The sequence below is a fragment of the Acomys russatus genome, chromosome 4 (genome assembly GCF_903995435.1).
Source record: "Acomys russatus chromosome 4, mAcoRus1.1, whole genome shotgun sequence".
NCBI lineage: Eukaryota > Metazoa > Chordata > Mammalia > Rodentia > Muridae > Acomys > Acomys russatus.
This window is the reverse complement of record NC_067140.1, coordinates 37,996,927-38,005,717: the sequence shown is the minus strand read 5'-3', so window position 1 is coordinate 38,005,717 and position 8,791 is coordinate 37,996,927.

Here is an 8,791-nt window from a genome sequence, read left to right as displayed (position 1 = left end):
AAGAAAAGAGCAAAAAACCCCTATGATTTCAATAAAGTATTAAAATACAGACCCCTGCAATGTGAATGGAGAAAATACCCCTACATTTCAGAAGCCTTTACCCTTCTATATTTCAGTTTCTTTAATCGACATCTAGGGTATGCTATCAGTCCAGAGGTTATGCCTGGTAATATGAGCCCACCAAGTCTAATTCTTTCATGTACAAGGTGGGTTACCAGAGACCTCTGTGCACTGGATTTACTCCTAACTCAGAGTGACTCACACACTTCATTTTAACGGGGTCAGGGAATTAGGGGTTGTAATCAGATCATTTGACAGCAGGTAGACAGCAGGTAACATTTGCTGAATAGCACTAATTACTGCCCCAGGAGATAATGACAGTATCTATTCCATACAAAGTGGCTATCACATAGCAATTGTTAGCTTTTAAGGATAATAATAAGCAGCCCTATTTTCTCACACAAAGCTTTACATTTTATAAAGAGGAACAATATAATAGAACATATTACATACAGTGTGTCAAATTGGGACCCGGGTAGATCAAATTTAATTTCTAACTGAATGTTTCATGCCCAGACCTATTAACAGCATCACAAAATGATTACTGGCAACTGTGGAAAAAGTTAAAATGATAGGAAGAATATCAAAGTACAACATTATATTTGCTTGATATAACATATTGCTTTAATTTTATTTATTTATTTATTTATTTATTTATTTATTTATTATTGTTACAACTCAATGGTTATCCCATCCCTTGTATCCTTCCATTCTTCCCTCCCTCCCATTTTCCCCTTATTCCCCTCCCCTCTGACTGTGCCTGAGGGGGATTTCCTCCCCCTGTATATGCTCATAGGGTATCAAGTCTCTTCTTGGTAACCTGCTATCCTTCCTCTGAGTGCCACCAGGAAGGAAATTGCTTTAATTTTAATATTTACAAACCTACATTGTATCATACTGCCAGTTGAATATAATAGGATACACAGTTTCCCATTTAAAAATAGTATTTATTAAAAAGTACTAATAGGTGACTGGCATAGTCTAAAACTCTTGGTATTCTAATTATGAAAAAAACATATTTAATAAAAGAATGTAAAAAGAGTTTTCATTGCAATGAATCTCATGAACAATAAGCCTGTACAAGCTGGGGGCTTCAGATTTGTACTTGTTGGTATTTAAGCCCTCTTCCTCCTGGTACCGCACCAACATTTTTTTGTCCTCTTCATACAAAATGCTAATCCAGTTATTTTTGCCACATTGAGAAATGTCTCCTGGTGAAAAGTTTTTTTAAAGGTAACTCTTTCGTTCTGAATCATTACCTGACAGCAATACAGCTCAGAGTGCAGCTAGGAAACAGCTTCCCCTTGCTGGCTGTGCAAAGAGGAAGCAGCAGGGATTTCCATATGCAGTATCAGGCTAGATAAATGACATCTGCTATGAAACTGTGTCTGTGCCTGAGACATCCATTAATGGATGCAAGCACACCTCAACTACAGAAGCAGCTGCTGTACATAGCAGCAGGTTTTGCCAGTAACAACAGAATCAAAACAGCAGCAATTTATAAATCACATCCAATTAAGTCTGCAGTCCATGTGTCTGACTTAGAAGCAGGTTCATTCTTCCTTATTTTAAGTTGTATGACTGTTATCTGATTGAAAAACATTGAATGAACTGTCATATCCAAAGACAATCCTAATGCCTAACAATATATTGTTCCTGGGCAGTCTCTACTCTGCCATGAAATGTTCCAAACAGCTGACCTGTTAGGTGCCTCATGCAAAACCCAGGAGCTCTACGCCTTGGCAGGTCATTGAGTGAGGAGTCACGGAGCAGCATCTTTGCTCTGACTTCTACTGCCTCACTGAAAAGGATTTTTTTTCAGACCCCTTAATGTTTAACTAGGATAATGAATCTATCCTTTTTAAAACAAATTTATCCTGGGGGATTTGTTAAAATTTGTAGTTCCTACCCCAGAGCTTTGTAATTTATAGACACTAAAAATGAATCTCATGAAGATAGTAAATGTCCCTCTCTGCAGCAAAGTCTGCCCATCACTAATTCATTGCTTCGTAAAGGCAAAGTCAACCATAGTGTGTACTGAAATTATACCTGTTTTACTCACATTTGCATTCACAAGACTTGGTGTGTGTATATGCATCTGTGTATAAAGTAATGCAATGGTGACTGATGTATAGTTATATTCCACTGAATAGAAATAGTTCCTCTGAGAGGAGAAAGGAGAGTTTATAACACTCAGGAAAACAAAATATCTTATGAGACCCAGTAATCTTATGCAACTTAAACAACTCAGGTAGCTCAGAAAGTTGCAAAGTACACGTGGTTGCCCTGGGGATTTCACAAGCTGCAAAGTATTGCTAGGAGAGAGAGAACTCCTCTATGAGGCAACAGACCTCAGAGAAATAGCTTTCATCATGAGTGATGTAGCTGGTTTGAATCATCTATGCTTCTGCAATCAACCCCAATCAATTAATTTGCTCAATGATTTAGACTTGGGTAGAATTAATTCTTTGACCTGCTGTCACTGTTCTATTTGGAGTGTATTGGAGCTTGTTCAAATTTCTCTGGGTAAATGTATTAAAAAATGACTGAGGCACACTTTTTAAGAAACTGTTGCAAATTTAAAATACATACTGTAGAATCATATTGTACAATTATTTAGTGAAGAGTTATTAAAATGTGCTTTAGAGGATATAATTGGTGGGCGGAAAAACCAGAAGAATGAATAATGTCACTGACACCTTGCCATCACCTGTCTGCTGGGTGTCTTTACAGTGCCATTTTTAAGAGTTCCAGTTTGGAGACTCAGGCTGGCTAAAGTTTAAATTTTGATCCCATTGCTTTCTATTCCCATGGTCATGGAGAAGGGGACTTTTCTCTGCTTTACTTCCCTTGTGTGTCAGCCTGGTAACATACAATCACTCTGACTATTAAGAGTGTTAACCAGGCGAAGCAATTAAGCCATATCTATCACAGAGCAGATGTTTCTTAATTGTCAGCTTTTAGCATTACTTTAAGTCAAGCACTTGAGAACCTCTTTGAATTCTCACAATTCTGTGAGCTGCAATTATTATCACCTGTAAACAGATGAGGATAGTGAAACAAAGTGATGCTAGCCAGCCATTCCAAATCCACACTCTATAGCACGCTAAGCTGGAGTTTATCCACTCAGCTACTATATTGACGGCTGAGCTAAAGGAATTTGTTCCTAAACCTTTCTGATGAAAAAACAAACACACACACACACACACACACACACACACACACACACACACACACACACACACACAAAACCAAAAAACCCCAACCCAACCAACCAAAAAAAACAAAAACAACAACAACAAACCCTATGAATCCTTCATCTTTCTCATTGTCCTTTGGTGAGTAAGCAGTAGAATGAACAGTGGCTATTGCTGCACATGGCTACCTATAAACTAGCAATAAGACAAGCATCCCCCCTTTCCATCTGCTTGTAGTTGCCATGTCTGCACAAGGCATTCAGCCTTTCTCTGACTTTCATTTAAATTGCAATAAAAATGTTAGGATGGCAGTACTCCATGGGCATTTCTTACAGATTAAACGATAGTGTGCAAATTGTCTAACAATATCTCAGTCAGTGTTTGTGAATCCTTAATTCTGTCTAATGGGATTATGATTAGAAAAAAAACTCATTCATCTACATAGTTCATTATTTAGTGAACTAGTAACATAAAAGAAGTTGGTGAGGGCTTATTTACAAAACACCCTATAAGTGGAAATTCTGTGTTGAAAATTCATAGTTTTGCATATTCAAGCATGGAGTTTGATGTCTACCTACATTTTCTGCACATGATGGTGTGTTCCCTGAGTAGCCTGCTGCAACAGTACCAGGTGTGTCCCAACAGGAAGCAATTGGATTCTCTCCCTTGGAATATAGACTTACAGATTTTAGGAGAAATCATTATAAACTGCAGATCATACACATATACGTAAAAGAAGATAGACCAGGTCTGACTGCAAAACGGTGAAGGAAACAGCCTTGAGAAGCCATTTGGCAATAGAGAGAGAATTAACATTCTATGTAGCTAACCCTTAGTTTGCTGCTAACTGATCCTTGTCTGCTTTGAGACCCAGTTAATAATGTTTCACTGGAGTATTTTGAGTGTACAGAATGTCTTTCTAATAAATTCCTTTTTTAAAAGCTGCATGAAGTGAATGTCTATATTACAGAAATAACCATTAGGAAGATACTGAAGTGGGAAAAACAGGAGGGAACTAATTCTCCATTTAACTGCAAACAGCTTTGAAATGTAGGCACTGTCGCCTGTGTATTAGTAGCAGTGACACAGAGACTGGAACATGTAGTCATACATTAATTGATGATAAAAACAGTCTTCTTTGCAGCACAAAACCATTTCACTACCACCTCATCTCATATGAATGTATCATAGCACCATTTAAAAGATGAACTGTTAAGGTCATTTAGGATGAGGAGATCTCAGAATGGGTAGTAATGATACACTATGAATCTTAGGCAATAAATAGTATTTTATGTATCTGATGTTCAAATAGTTTACAAATACACATACTAATCATGTATATGAAATGAATATGGAGATCAGAAGAAAATGTTTCTAGTCCTTCTGATGCTGCAAATAGTTTTTTTTCCATCAGATTGTGTTCTTGTAAAGAATATGTCCATCACTATATATAAACAAATATGCTGTGAGCACAAAGCTCTTTTTAATTTTTTTTCAAGTAAAGTGACTACCTAGTTTTTACTGTTTTTTTTTCTGAATTTAGAATTTATATATATTTATATATTTGTTTATATGTGTTTCTCATGTATATTTAATATACATACATATACAAGTATAAATAAAAATATATTTCTATATGTTCATGTATATATATTTATAATATATAAAATAATCCATTAAACATGAGAAATATTTACATATATCAAATACATACTTATAACTCATATGCAAATATGCTTTTTTCCATACTATAGGCTAGCATATCTTGAGACTCACTGTGTAGTCCAGGCTAGCCTTAAAATCAAAACTCATGCAATTCTCTTATTTTGTCTTCTGAGTGCTGGGAGGTGTCAGGATCAGAAATGACCCTAGATCTTTCTGTATCTTTCTTGTGCTAAAGAAAGTCTTTGGACTGCAAAGAAATCTTTGTCTTTTTGTTTTCATTTGTATGCTACAAATATAACAGGATTAAGAATGGTTGTTATCTCCCATGAAGTTAATGACTCTCTAGATAAAACAAACAGAGGCTCAAAACAGAGTGATAGGATACAATTCTGACCTTCCATTATTCATTAAAGATATAAATCCATGATCTTTATATTACAGGGTTATTTTTAAGATTAAATGATGATAAAATACATTACTGTACACAATAACTGGGTTATACTAAACACTCAATAGATAAAAGCTACTTTTATTGAAGTAACATATTATAGCCTTCACTGTAAATGCAGTTAAATATATATCTAGTGCCATATTGGACCCTAAAAATACAACATCGCTTCTTTGTGAAATAATAATCAGATACACAAGAGTTGAGCAGTGAAGAAGAAATGGGAAAGCATTTATAAGAATACATGCTGTGTGTGTGTGTCCTTTGTAGGCAGGGAATGGAAAGAAAATTTAGCAAATTCACATAGCTTAATAAAAAACTTTTGTTGATTCTGAGCTTTTGTAAGATTGAATAGGGTCTATAGAGTTAGTGTTCATCAGTTAATCACAGTGAATAAACTACCTTATACCCTGGTGACTTCCTGGAATAATAATAATAATTAAAAAAAAAAACTCACAAGGGTTGACAGGTCAACCATGCTCTAAATATCACAACTTCTAATTATGTTAATGGCATGAAGTGGAACATATTTTGAAATTTTTGAATGTGAAATATGAGTAGTTCATAGAATATTATTTAACTTATTCCTCTTAAAAATAGGTCACATTCTGAAACGTAGTGAGAAAATAGTCTCATCTTCCAGGAGGTAAAGGGAAGTTAGAGGTGGAGAGGAGTCTACTAGATAAAACAAATTGCAAATTACTATGAAAATGTAGTTGTTTATTGTGAGGTGAGCCAAGCAGAAGACACCAGGAAGCTGGTATGCATTATATTCTGGCTTATGAAGAAAAGGTAATGTCCTCTGTGCTATGTGGCTTTAATAATGCCTCCAAGAGCTTCGATGATCACTGTTTCTGTCATCTCTGTCCTTGCATCAGGGAAGTTTTTCTTTTTACCTGGGCTCATCTTACTCCATTTGTCGTGAAGGAGATTTCCTTATTTCCAATGTTGGGCTGAAGACTTATTCACCTTTTTGTACTCACATTTCCATACTGCTGGAAAATCACAAACGGAAGAAAGATTTTGATATAGGACCAAATGTGTATGGTAATCTCAAGTGACATTTGCATAGGAGCATACCACTGTTGTTGATAAATAATACATTATCTCACATTTTATACATTGAGCCAAAGGAATTAGAAATGGAGAAAGCAGACAATAGTCAGTCATTTCGATTTCCACTATTACTTCCTATGAAGTGCTGCTGAGGGTTGGATATGCTTTAAAACACCCAAAGTATTGAAACTTTGTATGTCAGATTGCTAAACAAAATATATATTCAAAAAATTCCAAGAGAGATTATAGGGTACAAGTTGATACATGGATGTAGGACAACATGATGGATATACTTAACAGGTAATGCATCTGCTTGAGTTTGCACTCGAATAGTAGATACACAGAATGTGCCATCACTTTTTCATTCTAGCAACCATGACAGCATCAGTGATTGACCATGACATATTTTTAGCCTGATTCCAGAGTCAGGTGCAGTAGAAGAATTCCTTCTTAACACTTGGCCAAAAAGTTGCTACCGATGTTACAAGGAAAATTAAAGTTTTCTGTATTAAATTTTAAAAATTAAATGATGTAGAGGAGGGGGCCTTAGGCTAGATAGTAACATGTCTATAGAGTCTAAATTCTTCAGGATCAAAGCGTTAGTGAAATATTTAAATCTAGTACAGTAAAATCTATGTCTTTTTTTTATTGTGGTTTACTATGGATCAATTAATTCCGTAAGAGCCTTCCATATTTATTTAATCTAATTGAATTCCTGCCGTATTGTATATGCCTGACATATACATCAATCAAACAATTGCCATACTAACCTTTCATTATAAACCTTATAATTTAGTTTAATTCTGCATCTAATTATTCAGTAGGCATACTTTCTATTTGAGATATTACATCAAATCTGTCAAACTATTGGTATATTATATATTGATACATTCATCTAAATTTATGTTCTAATAATTTACTTTATATTAACTTCAAATATCAAACTGAATTTTACATTTCATCATACCCTAGAATCTAAAGAAAAATAATCAGGCATAGAAAGATTGAGTCAAAGGTAGCAAAGACAGTAAAAGCAAAGAGGAAAATGATATGACCAAATAATTTTATTTCTTAACCACCTTGTAATATGCTTTTATAGTGTAGGCCAGGCTCTGTTAAATAATGCCATATGTATACATGGTATTATAATATTATATACTATCATATTACTATATGGTGACATATGATATAATACACAATGCCGAACATATAACATATAATGAATATGCATTATAATATTAGTGTATAATACATATACTATTCCCAAGTCAACTATTGGGTATGGAAAAGAAAATGTACCTGGTATCCAGGGCTCATGTATCTGGAATAGTGATTTGTTCCAGAATTTTTGTATCATTGAATGTTGATCTTCAAATATGGTGATTAAATAAATTCTTTCATTGGCATTGCTTAAAGTTACTGCATTTGATCACCCAACCTTTCTGAAAAGAAATCCGTCTAGGACTGACAGGTAAGGATACTATTGGAAGACTATGGACAGTAGCATTGAAAGACAAAGGAGAACAGCATGTGGATAGATCTATGGAAGCAGCATAAGGAATGCCAGTTTTGGCAATTTTATGTACCCTCAAGAGACAATATAGCACTAAGTGAGAGTTAAATTCACAATAATAAAAATGACTGTGGTCATATGATATGAGCCACCTTCTTTCATTAATTACTTTAATATTGGCACAATTAATATTTGTGGGGAGTAACCACGACAACAGGCAGGAACGCTGTACATAGGTCCCCTATCATGAGATCTAAGTATGAGATAGCCACTGGTCTAAAAGAACCACTCTGACATGAACTTGGATGCCCCATATTTTACCACTTCCCCTTGGTAGGGAGGCCTGGGCACATTCAGAGGAAGGGTAAGCAGACTACCAGGATGAGACCTGATAGGTTGTGATCATATTGTGGGAGAGGAGGTCCCCTTCTGTCACAGGTCTATGGGAGGGGCATAGGGTGAAAGAGGGAGGAAGGGGGGAACGGGAAGATACAAGTAAAGAGACAACAACTGAGATGTAATCTGAATGAATTACTTAAATAAAAAAAAAGAAAGGATTGGTGGCTTCTGCAGAAGCCAATTTCAACTGTCTTACTGCTGTCTAACAGGATGAAACTCAACCCCACTAGAAGAAACATAGCTAACTACCTTGGGGCTGGTAAAGTTGGAATCTTACAGGAGAGTATATTACTACTACATTTTTAGAATAGTATAATTCCTAATTACATTCTAAATATATATCCTAGTACTCATAATTAAGTGTGGCTTTCATTCTTCATCAAAGAAGCTTCTCATTGTAAGAGAGATAATCACAGAAAACCAAGACTTGCCAAAACACAGACAGTAATTGAT